At 40.5% G+C, this 23,532-nt stretch overlaps 1 protein-coding gene across 3 annotated transcripts in view; it reads left to right on the top strand.

Annotated features, from left to right (window-relative positions):
• The first annotated feature begins 4,064 nt into the window (after positions 1-4,064).
• nlgn3a (neuroligin 3a) overlaps positions 4,065-23,532 on the top strand; it is a 115,490-nt gene continuing 96,022 nt past the window's right edge. For 2 of the 3 annotated variants that reach the window (XM_071457956.1, XM_071457954.1), the window contains exon 1: positions 4,065-4,482. The gene's annotated coding sequence lies outside the window, so the exon portion shown is untranslated. The remainder of the gene's footprint in view (positions 4,483-23,532) is intronic. The other variant, XM_071457955.1, reaches the window with a different exon arrangement.

The following is a 23,532-nucleotide window of genomic DNA, read 5'->3' as shown; positions in this document are numbered from 1 at the left end:
AGTTCACAGCTGCTGCCTTCATCTTCCGTCGCTGTGCAACATGAGGAGACTTTTTGAGGAGGAAACCTTTTTCTAGACAGTTGATGACTGTGTTAAGCTCTCTTTGTCTGAACGATAGGCTGTAATAAAGTGGAAAATAATCAGTTTTGATCAAATAGATGCTTTTTCTGAAGTCAATTATGTTTTTGTTCATTAGGGACTGTCACAGTCACAGGATGGTTTTTCTTTTTTTTCTTTTTTTTTTTTTTTTGCATGACATACCCTTTGTAGTCTTGTTTGTCCTGCTGGGGCCTAACTTCAACATAGTCTGGCTCTGCATTACCTGGAGTCATTAAGGCCAAAACTGTGTTCCCAAAGCTGCTTTACCGCTAACTGTTTTAATTCAGAATTTTCAGTTCAAAAGCACTGTTGAATGAAATACAATAAACTACTAAACCTAAAGCTAAAGAAGGTACATGACCAACTTGGGCTACAGACAAACACATTATAACTGAACAATATAATAGTTATAAGTCAATACGATATTGCTACAGAAGAAGTGAATGACTGAAGAACCCAGCAGCAGATACAGTGAGGATGTGGCTAAAATTTGCCAGCTTGATGTTTTGTGCAGCACTGGTGAGTTTATATCACATTTTCATGTTTCCAGTTTCTTTTGCTGAGTGTCAGAAGAAAAAAAGGATTGGGTAAGAGAAAGTGGTAGGATATCACGATTCTGTCCAGGTACTGTTTTTTTCTTCCTCTCCTTTTGAGAACTATTGAAATTGAGGTCCCCTTTGGAGGATACTATTAAAGCACTGTACAAATGGAACTGATCATTTTATTAGCACTGAAATGACAGATTCTTAATGCTCTAAATACTTCCTGTTCCTTTACAGTGCAGCTGAAGTGATCCTTTATTGATGTACAGTTGTGGTCATCAGACTGTCAGATGTCCTCCTCACTGTTCTGCTGACTCTCTCGTCCTGTTGGCCTGTCTTGCTTATTTATCTTTTACTTCTTGCGTCTCCTGCTTGACATTTTTACTTAATCTTGACTGTGCAGTATTTGACAGATCTGAGCTTTGTTCTTCCATGTTTGGTTTTTCTTGGTGCTCTATTTTCCTACTGTTCTGCGAATCCTGTAGTTTGTGTTGCTGTGATTTTATAATTTTTTTTTTTAACACAAGTCATTTTAATGTAGTTTTTCACATTTGGCCAGAGAAAACTGAAAAGATCTTACCCAAACTCATTTACATATTCATTGTTCATTGATGGCCACTGTCCCCAATAAATGAGACGAGAAATTCTAAGAAATTGTATTGAATTCTTCTGTAGCAAACAATGTCGTTTTCCTTGTTTTGTATATCATTTTTAAATTACAATGGCTCTTAAAAGTAAGAGCAATTTTACCATCAATCAATCAATCATTTTGAAATATTGCAGTATTTTGCTTGTGTGGTCTCTTCTGCCTGTTTTAAATGTTCTACCCTCATGTTGTGCGAATTGATTGAACATTATCAAACAGGCTATTTTGTAGCAGTTTTTTTTTAAAATTATTTGTGATAATGATTTTTACTTACACCTTTGTCATCACTTTCCTTGTAGACAAATTTATTAGGGCTTTGTTTTTCCCCAAATTGAAGACTATGTTTTATAAACCGTTCATTGTTTTAAACCACCTGATATATTGAAATGCTAGATTTCAGAATTTGTGGCTGTGGGACAGTAAATGGAGAGCTGACAGGCCTGCATTTTGACATTGTGATGCACACACTGTCTCCTAAGGCATAAATATTATTCTGCAGCATGCTTTTGAACTTACCCATCCAGTCGCCTCAGGCACGGCATTCATCTGTTTGCGACTGAGCTGACTCTCTCCTTGAGAGAAAAATAGTCCTTGTGAGTATAAATGAGTCGCCTTTACCAACCTGTAAAACCCAGGCCTTAACACTCCCCACATGTTGCTTCTGTAAGCACAACATTAGGCATTGATGTTTTGGATCCCTTTTTTGTCATTTTTGATTTGTTAGTTTGGTGTTATCAAATCCTAAAGAGAGCAAGACTATGAACTTACAGCTTTGGGTCAGGGAAGTTTGGTTTAGGTATCAGTATCCCTGACTACTTCATGATATATTTCCACTGTATGAGTGTTGGATGTTGGTAAAACAAATGCCAGCTCTTGAATCAATCCCTCACACTTCAGCTGTGAAACATTGGAGACACTTCTCTCTGGATAAGTAATTGGGCTCTACACAGAGAGCCATTAACAGTCTTACAGTGTGTGCATGCTGGTACATTTGATTCCAGTGATTGGCATCCACCTTCAACTTAAAAAAGGGTGTGAGTGGCGGCTGTGTGTGTAGCAGGGCTGTAATTGCTGTATTAAATTGCTAAATTGGATTACAGTCACCCTGCACTGGTCACTTGCTATTACTTATCTCCTGCGGTATATTTTTGTGGTGGTTGAATTGTGTGTTATAACCTTAAAGCTGTGCTGTTATTTGCATTTAAACTGCCCTAAAATGCATTCAGTGTAAAAACTTTATTTTGTCCAGATCTTGATAAAGAACTAATTTCAATGCTGCAGGTAATTTAAAAAGGCTGCTGTGTAAGTTTACAGAAAAAGTGATTTCAGCTTTATATAGAGAGGACATTTATAAACAAATGGCGTTGACCAAATTGTTGGACAACTTCAGTAAACACAAAAACTGAAACACACATCCAACACAACAGAACAGACACAGGGACAATAGAGGGATGACACAGGAAGACAAATCAGGGATGATACAGTATTGATCTCAATTTGATTTAAAGGCCAAGGAGAAGAGATGGGTTTTCAACCAAGATTTTAAAATGTCAATAGAGAATGCAGTCTTAGAAATTATTTTGCAAGAGTATTTATGTGATGCAGTGCATTTTCGAAGAAATATATGAAAGCTGTTTGCATGAAAATGATAGAAAGGTTAGTTAAAATGTTTCTTTACTCAGTGTATAGGATGTCTGTTGCATAATGGATCTGGCTTTTCCCTGTTTTTTTTTTTTTTTTTCTTGTCAAGGTTTTCCATATATGAATGAAGGGCTAAAAGGGCAGAAGGAGTCATATATTGCACAGACTGTAAAGGTCTCGGAGACCAAATTGTGAAATGTGATTTTGTTAAACAGACATTAGAAATAGAAATAGATGGTGGACTGAGGAGCTTTGGCTGAGCTTGTTGCAAAGCACGATGCTCCTGTTCTGCCACTGATTCAAATCAAAATGAAGCACTGAATTCATATCAATGAATATGATAACATAACATATTCTATATAAAGTGTACTGAGACTGTTGAAATCAAGTTTGGAACTGCTAATCCTCTTATCGCACATTCATTTTAATCAATTAGACCTTAAAAGGCCACTTCACCAATTTAAAGGCATGAGGAACAGTTTACTAGTCATGTGAAGTGCCACTCACTGTATGAAGGCAAGTGTGTGATGACAGCCCTACGGGTGAAGACGATTCCTCTGATGATGTCAATTTGCATTATGGGAAAATGTGTCCCATAAGGCAAACCTTTGATTACTTTACATTTCTTTAATGTTGCGTGTGAACATGGAAACGTGGAGTTGGAATTGTGGAGTAGAAATAATATTAATTAATTAATGTGGGGAGTGAGGAGTGCAAAACCAACCTCAAATTTCATCCCTGCAAAAAACTGCTCTGTGGCTCATATCTTAAATAGCCTATTCAGCATTTAAGGAACTTCCCATTGTCCCCCCCACCCCCCACCCCCACCCCCCAAACCTTGTGTCACCTTTGTAAATAGTTTCTCTTCAGAAGAATTTATTCTCCTGCAAATGTAATACCTGAACATGACAGAATTTCCCCAAAGGACCAACTCTTGGCTCCAAGAAGAAGGAAGCCTTTAACAGGATGATGTAGGGTTTTTGTGACACACACACACTAAAGTGTGGCCATCACTGAAATATTAACACCGCCCATTTTTGATGAGCTGTCAAAAAAAGGAAGAGAAGAAGGGCAGAGCATAGTCGGAAGCCATAAATCCTCCGCTCCTTTTCATGTATGATGCGTGTGCCCTTGGTTACCTAGTAACTCTCTTCTCCATCTCCAATCGGCGCTCCCGAATAGCCAGCCGGGACCGCGCTGCGCGCTCCCGCCCAGCTCGTGTTGAGCCCAGGAGTCAAGGCAAAAGCATCAAAACGCACCAGGACTAGGAGGAGAGCTTCCCGCTGAAAAAAAAGGGGAAAAAAAAAAAAAAAAAAAAAAAAAAAAACATAACATGGGAGAAATCCACTGAAACGACAGCGGAGCGAGGATAATGAGAGCCGCTATCGCTTCACAGGAAGGTCATTCCCGAAAAACATAAGCAGTGCGCAGACTATACGGATATTTGGAGTACGTACCCGACTGCAAGTGAAGACTCCGAAACAGTGAAACATTGCCCCGGCTTTTTATTTTCACAAAACAAGGCATGGGGGGAATTACATCTGGACAAGGCAGGTGAGTCATTTCATGATACTTGATGAGCAACTGGAGGGAGAAATCTTACGGCTGTCTGCGCGATGAGTGAGTTAGGAGGTTGCAGGAGAAATGGGCACATCGGGCTACTTGGATTAAAATTAGAAGACTTGTATCTCTATTTTCCCCCTGATAAGATAAGCAGAGCTCTTTGTGGCGCTGCATCGACGCAGCGCTGTAAACCTGCACGGAGCACGTATACTTCCAGTAACCTATTTGGATTTTGTGACTTGAACAGACTACAGCGAGTCTTATTACAGGCAGGGGATTTGGATGCTGGATAACTGTGTGTGTGTGTGTGTGTGTGTGTGTGTGTGTGTTTAGCCCACACCAGCATATGTAACGTGTCACAACACCACTGCGCTGAAAACGTCATTGCAGAAAATAAAAGCTGGTGATAATTGTTCAGAGCACTTGTTACTTGGCCATAAAGACATCTTGTGTGCGTGATGGAGCAGTGACGCGCAAGCTCTCTCTCTCTCTCTCTCTCTCTCTCTCTCTCTCTCTCTCTCTCTCGTCGCTCTCCCCGGAACATAAATGAAATAGCCTAGTGACTTGCAAATGAAATTAAAAGCTCTAAAGTCTACCGGATATGAAAAGACGAATTTCAAGTCAAATCGGTTCTTATGACACCAGATCTTTTCAATGCGAGTGGGATCAGCCACCAGTTTGTAGCAACATATACCCCCCATCTGTTTGTGGTGAGGAGCTGGATAATGTGCCACAGGCATACGTGGGGATCCCCATTTGTACAATTTCTTCTTTTAAGTTGTGCTCATGAGCTGATTTCTTGGGGAGTTCATGGATGAATAACCGGCTTGCTCAATGTAAATGCCTCCTTGTAAGGCATTAGCTTCAGCGGGACTCTGCCTGATTATTGAAGGATATTTTCTTTCTGTCATTTAGAGTGACAAAAACAGTGGACTCAAAGGAATGCATGTTATCAATGTGGTGCATGTGCATCACTGAATTTCTGTCTGATGTGATCTCATCCTTACACCGATTCCATGACTCTGCTAAAATAAAAAAACAAAACAAAAAAAAAACAACAAAATTGTAGTAATCAGCTTCACTTTTCCAATTTTATGGTTCCTATGACAGCTGTAGAGAGCAGATGCAGAAAATTGCTTGTGGAGGAAGAGAGATTAGTGCTAAATTTAAAGCAGAGTGAAGATCCTGCAGGCCACTGGTGTCAACTTTCTCTCATTGTGAAACTCCTGGACACAAGCTTAGAGATAAATAGTCTCATTGTAGTCGGCGGTAGGGAGAATGATTAACTGTGAGAGTTGAATTCAGAAAAGGGAAGAGCGAGTAAAAATGTAAAGCTAGAGTTGTCATGGTGATTGGTTGAATAAGCAACGTGTCCCTGAAACCGAAGCATTTAGGAAATGATCCAGCGTTTTATTTGGCATGCACACCACACTATTGATGAAAGAAGTCCTTAATGGGTTATAATAACACAGGCACATAGAATTCCTAGTTTTTGTTGAGCACATTTAAAACCCTATGAAATTTGATTAGGACTCTTTGGATTTTGATTTGATTTGCAGGCAAATTGTGTTCATTTATATTGTATGTGTGTCTTCAATATCATGTGAAGGATTATGCATACTGCTGCTGCTGCTTCTTGTGAATTCTCTCTCAGGCCCCTCAGTGTTTGTATTCCAGTCCAGCAAAGTGATATTTTTTCAAGTTCCCTGCTGTTCTAATATCCATTCTTCCCTTCTTTTTTTTTCTTGCTTTTTTTTCTGGGTTGTGCTTGAGCTGTGTAACAATCCTGGCAGCCCTAATTTGCGATAAAAACACTGCAGGAGAATAATTACAGAGAACGCTGCCCCCTGACTGCGTTCATTTGACGGACAGGTTTGACTGGAAGGGTTTGGCCATCAAGAAGTGGTCAACACATGATCGCTGACGGACACCGTGGACTTACACACTCCTAAGCACACACATACACACACATTTCAAAGTGCAGCATTGAGTCTGTTGTTTACCCTGCGAGTCTCAGGACTGCTCGAGAAAAGCTCCATGAGACTCCCTGTCTGCTGCAAAGGTCAGCAAGGCTGCTTCCTGACCTAACGTGAATACACCTGAGTACGTCTTGGCCTGACTTAACATGGATGAGCCGCTCATTGGTCTCTGGCCAAAGAGGCCTCTTATTCTTTAGCCTTCAGTTTCTCTTTCAGCGTGCTCTCATTATTGCTCTCACATCTGGACGCATGGGCCGAGGAGGTGTGTGAGGGCGCGTGCTCCTCAGTGTATACGCAGGGGTGTGAATGTGTGTGTGTGCATGTGTGTGTTGCACATATGAGAGTGGCTGTGGAAGGTTATTTGTGTTTTCTAATATTCTTCATTGTGTTTGACGTGTTGTCTTGAAGCAGCAGGAGCTGGAGCTGAATAATTTCCCAAATGGATACCTCTGACCTTCTGAAAATATGTCCTATCGCTGGCTACCCTACAGCCGGAGAAAAGCCTGTCATTGTTCCAGCACTGTTTTCGCAACTTTGCAATGTCAAACACGCAAAAAGAAAAAGGCAGTTGTGGAGAATTTGGATTTAATGCACATTAGTTTTCACCACATTACCAAGCAACCAAGATGACTGCTCTGGCCTTGATGGCTGACACACATAAACGCACAGTTTAGAGATGTCTTACCAAACAGACCGTTACCAAATTGTCACTGCCTCTTGTTGGCACAAGAGCAGAGATTCATTTTGAAACAGACTTTCCAGTCTTTACTTTATTACCACTTCAGTGTAAATGATTCAGAGCCATTCAGGTTTTTAATTGCCCTGCACAATAGCAGCGGTGCAGAGAGCTTTGAAAACTGATGAGGCAACGAACAGCGAAATCTTTTAAACCCAAGTCAAACTGTGTATCATGACGTGTCAACTGCGCTCATTCATAATCTGGCCATACGCACACGCAGATGTACAGTGACTAATCAAGGAGGATCAACTTGTCTCTTAGTATTTGCTCAGGAGGAGAGGCTTTCATCATCATTAAATCACACCTTTTGTGAGAGCCTCGCTGAAAAATAGCCAGATTGTTTATTTTAAAAATTACTCAAATCAAGCGACAATTCACCAGATACACTTGTGTCATTTTCCTTTTAATAATGAATAAGACATATTTGTTAAATCTGTGAAAAGATGAAAGTGTCTTTGTTTGACTAACAGAATGGTTTTGGCCTGAGGCAGAACGATACGCCTCAAGTCTACTGCACATAACATATTTAACAGAGATTTTACATTGTTCATGGCCCAAAAACATCTCCCCTGACTAACAGGTTTCCCTGCCAAAGACCAATGTCTGCTTAGTAAACAAGATTCTTTTGGACATCGCCATTCTAACTGCAAAGCAGATGTCACACAGTATGCCTCCACTCACTGTCTGCCAGAAGTTATCTCTTTATTATTTATTTATTAATTAGACAATTTACACTCAATAGCACACAGACCGAGGACGAAGCCAGCTGAGTTAAAATCAGAGACGTAACCAAACTTGCGGCAGCAGCGAGGAGCTATTTTTGATTGTTTTCCTTTTTAAAGGAGACTTTTTAAAAATGCATCACATGGAGAGAAGCAGCGAGAGGTGGGGGCGGGAGACTGTCATGATAGGGAGAGAGAGAGAGAGAGAGAGAGAGTGTCTCTCATATGCAAAGCTCTACTTTAGACTTACATAAGCTTAGCTTGGGATAAACTCAACATTCATGTGCAACATGCAGACGACATGAATGACCTTTTTAACTCTGGGATACAGGAATCAATCCGCTCAAGCCGCGTGTGCAAGTTTGTTTGCATTTCATTGATTTGATTTTGTGAGACTGTTGCAGATATTTGCAGACTATGGCTGAGGTGTTGTTTGCTTTCCACTTGCACATGCAGTGTGATGAGACAAACAACCAACTCTCAAATTTCTGTATAGGTTTCCGTGGATTTGACCATGTCCTGTACTTTGTGTCCTCTAAAAGTCCGCATCAGTAGCTTGCCAGCTCATTTAAATTTAAAAATGTCTGTCAAAAAAATATTAAAGGAAAGCCTGACGTGAACAAAGAAAGTCATTCTGTCCGTACTCAGCGGCTGACAGGGGTGAAGCCCTGTCTGTTTGTTTTTGAGAAGTTCACCTTAACTCCATATGATTCAAATTGCAATTTATTCCCCTTAATCCACCTTGAAAATATACAGACAGGGGAATCAACACTTTTTAAATCCTGGGGATGAACGTGACCGTCCAGGTGAAGTTGATGTGGCAGAGTGTGCCATTCGCCCATCAATTCTCCAGCTCCTTATCCAACTTAGCAATCGCAAAGCCCTTTTATCTCCTCATTTTCTTAACATGGAGTGAGTATCTGGGTCTGGCAGGACGCAGAAGCAAGGGCCCGTCTAATTCATGGGGTAAATTAGTGGAGATAAGGCCTGAGTCAGTACCTCTAGCCTACCATAGATCCCCTGGGGCAGGCTCTTAAGGAGCTTAGTAAAAGCCTGTCGTATGAAGACATGACATGGAGCTGGCTAAATGGGCTACGTTGGTGTGTCTTCCGTCAACCTAATAGTCATATATGGGTCACTGTCGTTCAGGTTTTAATCCCATTCAATTTATTCATTCTCGGTTATTAATTCAGAGTTTTAGGAAAATATGTGACCGCGTAAGAAAGGTGAAGGAGGATGCATTAGTGAGGCTCTAATGCAGCTGTGCAACAAACTGACAAAATATTTTGGCCCGCTCATAAGACCATGTTGTGTAAGACTATGAGTCTGTGCACCAAATCAATAATGAATGCTGGTTTACCCGTAGTAAAAGAACAAGGAAGAACTCCTCCAGAGTCACTGGGTCACATACACTGGGGAAAAAATTAGAAGCTTCCTCGTGCTTCACAGTGCCACGGCCTTTTTTTTTTTTTTTTCTCAGCTGCTTGCATATCCAGTAATTTTTCTCTAGGGTCCAGCAGCATGTCTCTGCCACTGCTGAGAAATTACAGACACCGCCCGTAAAGTCTTTTCCAGCGAGAACTACAAAAGGCCATGTCAGGTCTCTGTGATATATGTGTGGCCATGCGAAGTGGAAAGCATGCTGACGGATAGGACACTAGACTTGCGGGTGTGTGTTAACCTCATAATGCTGACAGATTACAGATTTAAATATTTTAAATCTCACAGAGCACATGCTACTGGTGATGAAGAGAGTGGAAATGACTGCAGTAATGCAAGAGATTAGTAGAGTTCCTTCCTGTTTTTCCCACACACACACACACACACACACACACAACCTCGCCACTGCCACCAGTTGGCCATCGTACCTGCACCCCAAGTAGACCCAAGTTTCTCTCTTTTGTATGGTCTCTTCTTTCCTCTGTCTTCTTCTTCTCTCTCTGTACTGGTTCTTTTCTCTCTCTGTTTGTGTTTCCACGCAAACACACACATCCACTACCCGGGTAAACAAATACTAAAGATTTTTTTAAATATTTTATATTTAGCCAAATCAGAGCTGACATTGAGTCCAGCACCAGCACCACGCTGCTCCATCTTTCTTTCTATCTCAACGTAAGTTGTAAATAATGTAGAAGCATTTATTTATATCCCTTTTTTAAAATTGGATTTTAGGTAGAGTGGCTCCACACTTTTCACCTGTATCTGTGAAAATGTGTACACAGATAAGGCATTAGGCACCGATGTGAGTCGTTCAAAGCTCTGCCTGACTGAGGTTTTGTCTATCTAGCATTTATTTTTCATTTTACTATTTCGGCTACTGGCGATCCTGGAGACCAAATAAAATATTATATGTATTATAAATGTAAAGCACATGATTGCAATGGCTCAGTCGTTTTTGCCTCACGGCAAAGGGCCGTTGGTTTGTCTCTGTATGGATTACATTGTTTTTCACTCACGGCTGTAGTCAGAATTTACTGCAATCCTATCCCCCTAAGAAGTGTCTGACTAGCCCTCTAGAAAAGTGAATAATGTGTTGTTTTTTTTCTCTGCATTTCCTGCAAGTGTTAATAATACAGTACATTTTCTGTAAATTAGAACCCTCTCCCTGTCCTAGAGATACAATTCTTGCAGACAAATACTAAATCCCTTCATTATAGCTTTTATTTTTTGGCCTAAAAATTAATAGCAGCTCTAAAAAAAAAACCCCACTAAACTCAGCCTTAAAAAACTCCCATATGTAATTTATGTATAATTATAGAGTGTAAACTCCTCCTTGGGACATTAAAACCCCCAAATTCCCCAAAACAAACAGTGTGGACATGTCCTTGGTGTAGCTGCGGGTCCGTCTTTATTAGTGCTCACATGTCCTCCCACATTCCACATACATGCAAATCAGGTTGACTGGAGACTCTGCATCGCCTGTAGGTATGAATGTGAGTGTGAATGGATGTCTGCATGTTAGCCCCTTGATGGGTGTCCACTGTGTCCTGCTATAGTTGTAATCTCCGGTAACCTCAGTGAATACTAAGCAACCACATCTGATCAAATTCTTTCAATAGCATTGCTGTGTTTTACAGTGTGGACCATAAAGACATTGTAAAGCCACTACCTTAATAGAATAGCGCCTGCTTTGGGTTTGGTGTATACATGTAGACCTGCTCCTGTCTGTAATCTATTTATATCTCCTGCCAGTTTGCCAAAGTGTCCTGATAGCCTCTGGGGACAGAGAAATTCCTCCATCAAGCTCAGGCCCCATCTGTCCCCATATTCTTCCCAAAAGGAGCCATCCTCCACAATTATAGCGTTCCTCCAATGATACTATCATCATGCCATCACTCTGTGTAAGAACAGGCTCCAGGAAATTGACTTGATATTAATCTGACAAAATTACCAAGAAAGGAAATTAGACTGGGGAATTTTCGCTGGCATCGATTGTGTTTTGAAGGCGGGATGCACACTTTGCATGGCTGTTGGAGCTTAAATAATACAACATTTGTTTATTGATTATTTTAAATATTCTGTGACAATACTCGTCAAGCTTTAAAAGCCATGTTAAATAGTTTATTGGAGCCAATAGGTTCTCTTTGACTTACTGCAGCTCATTACATCGATACGGATCCAGATTCACCTGAAAATCTGGGTCATTACAGAAATAGCCTTGTGGCTTACTCTCCCAAGATGGCAGCTCTGATGAATTTGTGGCTGTGGGTCACTATGACAATGGATTGAGTGGAAAAAAAGAAGTGAGAATGAAAGGAGGAGCTCAAGGTTTTGATGATTTTCTTGTTGGTTTGAAGTTTTGTTTCTGAGGAGTTTGGTGATGTGGGCGAACACATAAGACCAGAGGGATCCTCTAGGCATTTTTCTGATCCTTTAAGTAGCACAGATTTGAGGGTTTTGCTAAAACTGCCCAAATTATCTGCCCAAAATCCATAATCGCATATTATTTGTAGAATGCTGTGACTATGTGGGAAGCTATTTGAACCATGATTATTAATATAGTGTATTTCCATGGGCTAAAAGCGCCATTTTTACTACAACTTGATGTATTTCGTCTCAGGTTGAAACTGGGAATGTGACACATTTTGTCTCTTGAGTCTGAACAACAGGAAGGTAGATTTGGGATGAGAGACTCCAGAGTTGTAGTTTCTCTCTTAGGTCCTTTTGGCCTGCGCCCACTGTGAATCTCAAGCGGGTTTAAGAACAAGTGTTGAATGACATAATAGTGGTGGGCAGTTCAGTCCTGAAGCTGAAGAGTGAAATGATACTGTTAGATAGAAATGCTTCTCTGAGAGTAGCAGGAATGGAGAAGGGATCAGAGAGGATAAGAGCAAGGACAGAAGGAAGAGGTGAGATTGAAAAGAAACAAGAGGAAAATGGTTAGGTTGGAGAAAGGTAAGCCTGGATAAGCCTTTTGACAAGTGAGCTCTGGGCTGGAGGAAGCCAGTCAAACAAAAAAAACCTGCCAAGTTTGTTTTATTCATGCTGTGGACAACTACAGCTTTACCATCTATTTTGTACAGCGATACACAAACAACAAGCAGAATACAAATGCTACCAAATTGTATCCTGGAGTTTTTTTTTGCGCTCCCTCTTTTATGTGAAGATTTTTGATTGAGGCAGATCTCCCTGCCATGTTGAAAATTACTAAATGATTCAACGTTTTCTGACACCCCAGAATTTACTGGCATTCTCATCTCTTATTCTCTTTAATCACATCCTCTTTCAGTCCAAACCTGCTTCACATACATTTCATGCATTTAAAATGCTACAGAAGCCCCAACTCCAAAGCAAACAGTGACAATAAGCATTTATTGTTTTGCAACTTTTGGTAGCCTGGCACCCAGTAATATATCAGCTAATGGGATGTCGAATAGAGTTATTTGCTATTGCTGCTGAAGAATAACAATTCACCAAACAGGATATTGAATTTACATTCTTTGTGATTTGTATGACCAAGATATCTCCAAAATAAATTATTGAAAGTAAAATGTATTGTGTATTTTGCAGTTCAAAAGGAATGAGAACTGTAAAATATATTCCAGTGGGACTGCTAAATGGCTACACTGCACATGATTTGATTGGCTGTTGAAAAAGTACCTAAAGGAAAGTCATTTGCCAGCATGCACACACACACACACACACACACACACACACACACACACACACACACACACACACACACACACACTTAGCACACTGCGCCCGAAGACTCCTCGGGGTTGATTCTAATGATACCCATGTGATTTATCCAGCAGATCCATGATCAGTGTGTAAAAAAAGGAATCCAGCACTGACCTAATAAGCCATATCTTTGCCTTTGTTTCCCACTGTGCTTTTTTGAAATAAGACGTTAGGAAGCACGAATGAGGAAACCTTATCACAAAAGACGTTGGAAATGTGACATATTTCCTCAGGGATAATTGTGCTTTGAGTCTCAGTGGCCCACTTTTCCTTCATATTGATGCTTTGCTGCACACAAATGACAAACAGCTGCATCACATGTAAAGGTCTTTCTAGTCAAATCCATTAGCAAAGGTCCGGAGCAAAGGACTTGAGAGGAGAGTATCCTCTATTGAGAAAATGTTTACTCTTTGCGTTTAATTGTTGAGCACAGTGTGAAAGGACTTGTCAAATTGGGTTAAATGAGGATCCTCGGTTTCACTTTTAATCTGAGACTTGCACCCCACACCCCCGCAAAAACAAAACGCTGCTAAAGATAAAAAGCGACCAAAACAGTAGAGCTTGGCTATAGTGGTGAATGGCTCATAGAGGATATTTATGTAATCTTGGGGCACCAGGGCTGACTCAAACCCGACTGCGAGCTGCTGTTGCAGAGAGAGGCCCAAGGACAGTAGCAAATTTTCTAAATCCCTGGTAGACACAGAAAGTTAAGACAAGCAGTGTTGCAATAAAACAAAGCCCAACCCATTTATCTGAGCATCCCACACAACCCCTGGCCCAGATTTAGAGCCCCGGGCATCCAGCACCACCAAATCTTCTGGCAGCCAGTGCCGCTGATATTGATAGGAAGAGCGAGAATCCCACCAAGGAATTCTGAATTTAAACTTCCCAAAACATGAGCTTGTCCCTTAATGGTCCAGAATCACACACCAAAATAGTATGATATAAAACAGTATGTACTCTAATCACATTGTAAATTGTAATAATTTGTTGCTCATTGATTTTTGCTCTTTCTCTGAACTTGTCGATCAAGTATCTCATGCTACGTGGCATTAAGAGTTTATGGATTGTTTCACAAAGCCAGGTCTTTGATGAGTATTTGTCCCCTCAGGAGACAGAACAGCACCGCTATTCCATCAAGAGCGAAATGCCTGTTTGAAAACAAATAAAAACAGGCCCTCTCTCATCATTACATCTAAAGCACTTAATCCTGCACAGAAGCGCCTCTCCTCTTCCTCTGAAAACCTTTTCTTTGTATCCATCACATATAGATTTACTTGGTGTCTGCATACTAAGTTGCTGATGCTAACCTCTGGAGGTTGAGGACAGTTCTCGCCATCATGGCCCTCTTCAGGTTGTCCGCAGTGAAATTATTCACAAGAATAAAAAGAAGTGCCTTATGTATTACAGGGGTGAAAAGGAGTCTAGAATTGAGATAAAAAAAAAAAACTAACAAAAAAAAAAACAAAAACAAATGCTTTTTCTCCTGAAAACTTAAAGCATTGCAGTTTGGTACTGTCCTGCGTACTATAGCTTTGAATAAAAGCTGGATTATATTCCTGCTGCTTTCTTGTGATTTTTCTCACCATTTTTTCACTGCCAACTCATAAAACACAAAAAGGATAATAAAGATCACCTACACACAGATAAACACAAACTAAGACACACCTACACAGGCCAGTATTTATGCTAGCCAGTCTTTCTGTTCACCACAGGGGTAAATGTTGCTAATAGGTGTTGTGCCATATTAGGTCTGAAGGCTTTGCTTTCAGTGCTTATGAATATAGTGGGAAGGCCATGTAGTCACATGAAATTTTACAGCAGGCATGCAGGCGCTTTCATTGTTGTGTTTGCTCCTCGCAGAAGCTCTGAGGCTCTTCAGCTAGAAAAAAAAAAAAAAAAAAAGAAACCACAATGGCCTGCTTGTTTCATCTCTTCTACATTCATGCCTGGTAAAAGGAACATAAAACTCTCTTCCCCTCTGCGAGCCCCTGCTAGTTGCACTCGTATTGGCATAGTTCAGACACAGAGGAATAGTTTTCAAAGTGTCACCGTTTAGGGCATGGTTTGGATGTCAGCAGTTAAATGAATAAATAATGCGCCCTCAAGTTGCATTTGATGTAGCGGGATCTGATCTGATATGACTATTCACTCAAGCTAGCTAACATCCAGATGTTAGAGGGGAAACTCTTTTTTTTCCCCTCAGGTTGCTAATGAAACATGGAAGAGGGAGGATGTTTGTTGTCGTTCCGCCGACAAAAACATTAAGAGGAAGGTTGTGAAAAAATGGCAGATAAAAGTAGAAACTGAATTGGCATTGTTGCATTGTGCATGTAGATGCATGATCATGCTTACACAATGCAGAGTGAGTGTATGTAGAGTATCTACAGTATGTGTTGTCCTTGCTCTGGGCTTCTTTGGTGCAAAGTAGGCACAGAATAGGAAGGCAGATACAGTAGTAGCTCGCAGTGCGTGTTGTGTGCAGTTTTTGAGGAAGTGCAGACAACCCGAGGCCAAATTTGCCTGCAGTGGTTGGACATGGCCTACTTCTAAGTGTGCAGTCATTAACGTGGTCTTCTACTCTGTTTTAAGTACACAAATGGGATTTTAATGCATACCCGCAGTTCCTCATGCAGAGTGTCTTTTCTTTCCGGTAAATTAAGCACTGCAGTTTAAGATGGTGCACATACACATATGATATGATCTGGATTAAATATTATGGATTTCCAAAGGTGGTGACACCCTGTGTGTGTGGCGCCTCACTATATGACCTTGAATAGTCACAGTAAGCCGCAGTGTCTGAGGATGAGTGTGTTTGGTATCACGGTGGCCTACTCTTGTCTTGTGGACTTTGTAGTGCCTGTGTGTGTTTGAATAATGTCCTGCAGGAGACACTCTAAGTGCAATGTCTAGGACTCAGGCGTCAGCAGTAATATCAGGGCAACCTCTCCTCTCCTCTCCTCTCCTCTGTGTGCAATGGCATGGGGGATATTACAGCATTAGAGCGCATGAATTATGGCCATATTGTTAGCTCAATGTCAGGGGACTTAGATGCATTTCTGGTACCACCATGCCATCAGTCAAAAGCTAGAAAAGGGAGAAATGGAGATTATGAAATGTGCTTTAAGTATATCCCTGCTCACAGTGTTTTGGGCTGTGTTGATAAATCTAACCAATTTCACTGAATAATGCTATATTGAATTAGGACGCCACATTTGTCACAAACTGTTGCGAGCTTAAGGCAAGCTCCCCTGTTTGATCTGAAGGCTGCTTTGCTATCATAGCGCCAGGTACCACTGAGCTTTCTGTATCATAGTAAATGGATCTGTGCATTTCCCAAAGACGAGGAGGGAAGAAAAAAAATAATAAAAAACAACCGGTGCAATAACAAAGGATGCATTACCTAATAGATTTGGCAGAAATACAGAGTTCAGGGCGGTCTGATAAAGCTGGGTTACAGTACTTTAATCAATCACTAAGAACACGAGCCAATTTAGGAAGAAGCCTGACATTCAAGATAGGCTTTCAGACAGGATTAGAAATAGTGAATGGAGAGTAGTCATATCTGCCAGGGCGAGCCGAAAGGACTGTTGTCAGGGGACAGTGTTCCCTCCTCCATGTGTGATATTGAGGCATGTCTCTGCCTCATCCACACACCCAACTAATCCCCCCCACCCACCCATCCCTTATATATTTGAAAAGTCACATTCTGTCTTCCCAGCCTTGCCCCTCAGTTACACTTGTTTTTTTTTTTTTTTTCCACGAATGCAGATGAGCATTAGTAACAAGACAGTGTTGGTCGCCTCTGTTGTTTACTCTCTCCCTTCAAGAAAGGGCACTGTCATTTAAATGTCCCTCGGAGCTCATCATCAGCTGGATTCTCTGGCCTGGCTAATAATATCTAGAATATCAATGTGAACATGTAATAAGCCGAGTGAGATGGCTGCTTTTCTAAACAGACAACTGGGAAATGCACTGGAGGTAAAACAGCTGCTTTCTCCCCCTCCAGGACATCTTTCTGGTGTCTCTTTTACCTAGTCACACACAATCCAGCCTGTTTATCTAGTCACTAGCACTTTCAAATAACTGTACACCAGAATCTTAATTGAATTTTTGATTAGTTATTTTCAGAATGTAAGGATAAACCTGGCAGCTCTGTCCTTAACTTTTTGACATCAAATGAGCTATTTTCCAAAGCTTAAGGATCCCCTGAAGGGAAATCCTAACCTTTAGCTCCAGCCCCAGCCCTATAGCCTGCGCTGGATCAATGGGGAAAGCGGCCAGAGACTGTGATGGTGCTAGATAAGGGGATGGTTCAGCTGTGGTGATTGATATCACCTCACTAATCCCTCTACATCTCCTCTAAATCCACCTGGCTGTAGCTCTGAATGAGCCTGTAATGTGATGAATTAAAATTTAAATGCTCAACGCCACATATGCATTTCCGATTGTCATATTTTTAAATGTAGATAATTTATTATTGAACAGGGAATGAAATGAAGTGAGGATTTTTTTCTGATATCGTGTAGGTTCTAATTTACATCCATACATGTGTATTCAGACTCTAAGCATAATGCATCTTATTTTCAAGGTCTGAATGCATTCCCCAGCAAACCAGGCTTTCTCTGAAATGTCAAAGACTTCGTGTCATATAGTCCCTGTGAATATTACAGTACTATTAATTTCTTAAACACCTCTTATTAATGGCTGATAGAGGCCATGTGGTGCAGCATGTGTTTGTTTGGTCTTTGTTTACACTCAAGATGAAGGTCACCCCCTCATTAGTGCAGCAGCATCTTTTTTGATGTTGTGATATACATAGTAATCAAGTGTGGCTCACATCGCTGTTTACTGTTGACCTTTAGTTAAAAGCACATCACCGTTGGGTCGGTTCAAAACTTAATTATGCTCCCATAAAACTCCAGGGATCATGTACAGTGGACAGACCTCATTTAATCTGTTGTCATTAGGCAACAATAACCCTGCGCTCCATCTGTAAATAGGGCCCATACCATAATGCTCATGAATCCATTATGCCTTGTTTTTGTATAAAAAAATAGATGCTATGGGTTTTGCTGTGTCAAGCGCACTCGTGTATATCGCGGCTTTCAGCTATGTATTCAGAAATCCTGCTTGTCACACAACAATACACTTTGGCACCTCTCACTTCTCTGCAACTACCAGGCATTTGCATGTCAATAGCATCATTCTACCACTGTGCTTTTGGCATTTGTGAATTCTCTGCAAAGAAGCCAAGTAGTCGAGGGCTTTGAAAGGAAACATCAGAATAAAGTGCAACACCGCGTTTATTAACATGTTCTTCTCTCAAAATCCATCTCCTCTTAATTGATCATCAATCAAAATGAAGGACTCTTAAATGTACAATTCAGGGCCGTTTTTAAATACATGCAACATTTAAGCACAAGCCTCAAGGGAAAAGGTGAAGCTGGAAAACTGCTGCATACAATGCTACAGAGTTCTGCTTCAGAAAAAGACACGCTGTGGTACTTTTAGATCAGAACAAATCAATTCAATTGTGTTCCTACATAAAATCTAGAGTCTAACACCATATTTTACCTGACTGTGGAATATCTCTCTTTGCACATTAGTGTAACTGCTTAGGCACCTAATGCATTATTAGCTCATTAATTTTACAGGCAGCATCTGGGTCATGTCTCTGCCTGCTATATATGTTTCTGTGGAGCCCTTTCACACTGAACAATAAAGCTGATCTTTCAGTTTTCAACAAGAACTGCAGCCTACTTACCTTAAATTAAATATTATTTAGCTTATTAGGCCATGGAAAGATTCATTTTCTCAGCATACTTACTGTATGTATTGCATGTGACCACATGTACAGTACATACACATGCACAAAGTTATTACATTTCACAGTACAGCCCCTACAGCTCCCATTTTATTTTAAAAAATTTAATTAATTGCACAATCTCCTAGACAAGTTGATCTGAATTTTTAATCTTTGTCTGCAGAAAACATAATTCAAAATGCAGTGGATGAAAGTGGTGAATTACATGCACTCAGTTCAGGGCTCCACTGCTTTTTGAAATGATGCATAGCCAAGTGTTGTCCTCAGGATGATCGGCTCTTCAAAGATTTGGCTTTGTGTGGTTTATGAGGATACTGTGTTTTAGTTTCTGTAATGGGGGTTGCTGTGTGGCAACCACATTACAGCTGCAAGAATTAATTTTCTCTGTTCCTACCAGAAAATGTCCTCCAAATTGTAGACATTACTGCATCATAAATTACCCACATAATCCCACTTTTAGATGTATATTGTATGCTATTCATTACAAACACAATCTAAATCATGTTATCATGAGAACCACTCCTCAGGCCCAGAGGAAGTGTTTTGTTCCTTTGAAATAATTGCTCACCAGTGTGGGTTACTCTTAGTTGCATATCTGCATTTGATGCTGGCTCTGCAATTGGATATTCAGGATCAAGGACAACTGCATGGTCTCTTTAACCCAGAGTAAAAGAGTCAATAGTGGCCATAAGAGCTGATCCACCCAAGATTTTATAATGCAGTGCCAATGAACTTGGAGCCCAGATAGTGAAAGATCAAATCCCTGTTGTAATTACCAGTCAGACCTCAATTAACTCACAGCAAAACCTCGGTTCTACTCTATATGTTTGTGAAGTGTTAATAGCTGCTTTAAGAAAAGTGTCTCCCTGACACCCATCCCTGTCAGTTCTTTGGTATTTGTGATCCGCTTGGATCGATGTTAAAAGCACTGCATATTGTTAGATGCATTACTTATTATTACATATTTTAAGCATACAATACAGTTTAAATTGGAAATAACCCATTTACTCCCAACGATACCCTCATTACTCTCAAACCACAATCAATCAGTGTAAATGTAAGTGAGTTCTCTGTTCAGGCAGTAACTGTGGTAACTGGCGAGGAGCTCCATGACAAGCAGCATTTAGACCAGAGTGCAGCAGGGGTAACACACAGCAGTTCACATTTGAAGTGATTGTCATAAACTTTGATTTGCTTTATAAATATAGTGCATTGCCATTGCTGTTCAAGTTCCTTGCACTAGCCTGAATTTTATTAGGGATGCATCCCAGAAGGCTAAAAATCCATCCTCCTTTCCACTGTAAGCCAGAAATTGATGTTAGTGCTGCCATGTTATACGTGCTGTCCTCACAGTGCAGGCGATGAGAGGAGCTGCTTGAAATATTTACTGAATTCTCCTTGGTAGGTTTGAGTGTATCCTCTCCAGGAATTCAATCATGTTTCACATGTGCTCAGCAAGTCCAATCAAATGTGTTGCCACCTCACAGATGTAGGATGATTTGACCAGTAGGTAAACACAGCATTCAGACAGATATCTATGTTGGAAGTCCATACTGTACACTGAAGATCTGATTCAGCTGACAATTGACAATTGAGACTTGATGTTGGTGTAATAATAATTTTTATCAGATATGCTGTTGGTGTATTAATATGTCTGATCAAAATGCTCTTTTAGTCAATATTATGCAGTCATGATACTGAATATAAAACATGCAGAAGCCATAGGATTTATTATCTTCTTTCAGTCTGTTAGGATACACTCACACTGGTGCCTTAAGATAAATGCTAAAGTCAGCATGCTAAAATGCTCATGATGACAACGTTACCATGGCGATGTTTAGTGGAGTCTAGTAGTCTTCACAATCTTTGTTTAGCGTGTCAGCAGCTAAAGTGCGCAGTGCAGGGTTAAAGGAAAGTTTTGGAGTCACTACAATTGACTCTCACTGCTCATGACTCTACCAAATTTCATGATAACCCATAGAGGAGTTGTCAAGATACATGAAATAACAAACAAACATGAAAATAACATGAAATAACATGAAAAGGTGTATTTATTTGAGAATATTGTGGTGGTTTACTCTGCGCTTTTGTCATTAATATTTCTCTTGCAATATTCGTATAAACTAAGGCCAATTGTAGCTATTATTTATTATTTATTATTATATTTTGTACTTTCTTTTTATTTGGAAGAAAGGATAATTATAATGTTTTGTATGGACTCCGTATATTGATCACCTGATAGATCAATGTATGTATTGATCAATGCTTCTCATGTATAGAGAGAAACGGTCTGTTGATATATGGTCTGATCAAAAATAATGAATGTATTCCCTTCATAAAGAATAGCTACAGTGTAGAAGCTTATGTGAAGTCACTACCACTATGTGCACATTGTTCAGCTCTAGATACTAGCAGGTTTAATGCCACTCCAGAGAAGGATGGACTTTGTTTGTTGTGTGAGCTAGGTGAAATTGAGAATGAGGTTCATTTTTTGTTTTCCTTAAGGGATGTGTTTTTTAGTAAAGTGTCCTCTATTTATGTTAATTTCCTCTGGCTGGATCATTATGAAAAACTTAATGATCTTCACTCAGGGAACTTTTTTTTGTAGGAGATTTTATTTGCCCAGCCTGGGAGAGAAGGCTGACTATTTTGTAATGAAGAGGAATGTAATGAAATGTTTGACCACTGCAACTGTACTTTTGGTGTCTTATAAACCCATAAAATACAACATACAATGTGTATAAGGAAACTGACTCTGTCCTGATGAAGGCAAGATAGCCAAAAACATTTGGTGAATGAAGCAAAGTGTAATTGATAAAAGTTGTGCAACATTAATGGCTTTACAAAATTTCATGGAAATTCATCCAATAGTTGTCAGGAATTTTCAATCTAAAGTGAAGGGCCAACTATCAGACTGACAGACAGAAATTCTTCAAAATTAAAAAAAAACTGTATAACGTTATTGTATGGCTGAGAACGTCAGTAATGTAACAACATCGACATCCAATGGTGAATAGTGTAATAGATGATGCAAAATATGTAACGTAAACACAATCATCAGATTTTCACCAGCCTTGTTTACGGTCGATGATATGGTTATTCCTTAACACAGATGCCCTTGGCGTCTTGTGCTCTTTGGTTTACAGCACTTTAGAGCTTGTGTTGGCAGGGTGATAGAAACTACACACAAAACACTTTGTCAAGAGAACAGATCCCACCCCGCAAACGGCGTCTGTGGGAGCTTGGATAATGAGCATGCCATGTGTAAAGTCTTAATGTGTTTACATACGGCTAGATTAGAGACGGACCCAATACTTGCCCCTGTGGTTTCTCAAAGAATCCCTGTGGGCTACTTGAGTGATTAGCTACTTTGAGTTTTTTTCAGCAGGAGTGTCTAGTGGGACTCTGCAGTGGATCAATAGGCGTTTGGATGATGAACTGTTGGGGAAATTTCTTTATTTATCATTTTCTAAATGTAAGCTCCTCGGTACTTTTCCATCTAATTGAGTCGGTTAGCTTTGATTAATATCCCTGTAACCTGACATATTGTTGCACGTAGCATATTACTTCCTAAACCATATCTGACACTCAGAGGCGTGCACACCCAGTCAAGAGAGGGAGAGGCAATACAGTTGTAGTAATGGGCCCACTGCCTCGACTTGCTGCTTTAGGTCTTCTAGATCAAACCTGTCCCTATCATTTTAGTCATGAGGAGCAAACAGTTGTTTCAAGCACCGTCAGCAGTTAGCAGAGTGGCCATTTATTTGCTGCGCAGTCACAGAATTCATCTCAACCTGTGCTCACCTGGAATCTGTCTTTATTTGGCCTGCCAAGCTCACCTCTCCATGTTTCCTTGGCTGTTTGGCTGTTAATGATACTCATGGCAGCCTTTATCCATGCAGCCAGGAGAAGGGGCTGCAGACACAGCTTAGCAGGCAGCCGCAGCGGCAGCAGCAGCAGCGCCGTCATTCCTCACCATCTCCATTTTTGCGTCTTTAAAAATATGTCAGCATCACCGCGGTGATTAGCAGTCCAAACGTGCTGCGTCTTTGTCCTTGATTTAATGCCAACTGTCCTAAGTAATAATGACTGCACACGTGCTGAGTCTTGACGAAAAAAGGCAAAGAAAAGGAGGAGTAGGCCCTCGTCCCTCACTGTTATGCTAGCACGAGTTCCCAGCAGGAGCCTTATGAAGCCTCGGTTTGGTTTTGACACTTTGTGAATGTTGTTTCTGAAACATGCCAATCTCCTTGATTTAATATGGCGTGCTGTTGTTTGTTAAGCCCAAGAGCTTATATAAGGAGTGTGCCTGCAAGGGGAGACTTGCAGCTTGTGTGTACATTCATTATTGATCTTGCTGTGTGTTGAAATTCGTGTTTGCTCATTTGAAATAAACACGTGTAAGCAGACAATTTACAGATATACTGTATTTTCCACAATATTGAGAGGTGAGCTTGTCTCAAAATGGAGTCTTTGCAGTGATGTGGACTGGTGTCTTTCTGGTGCACAAATGGAAGGCGAGGACACTAAATTAAGTTTTTGCCTTTGCCTCTCACATTTTAATGAGTTCAGCTGAGGTAACCACCCGAG

Source organism: Trachinotus anak, unplaced genomic scaffold, assembly GCF_046630095.1.
Source record: "Trachinotus anak isolate AG129_WGS33_773 ecotype Australia unplaced genomic scaffold, CSIRO_AGI_Tana_v1 ptg000021l, whole genome shotgun sequence".
NCBI lineage: Eukaryota > Metazoa > Chordata > Actinopteri > Carangiformes > Carangidae > Trachinotus > Trachinotus anak.
Note: the sequence above shows the minus strand (reverse complement) of the source record. Positions and strands in the feature narration are given on the sequence as shown.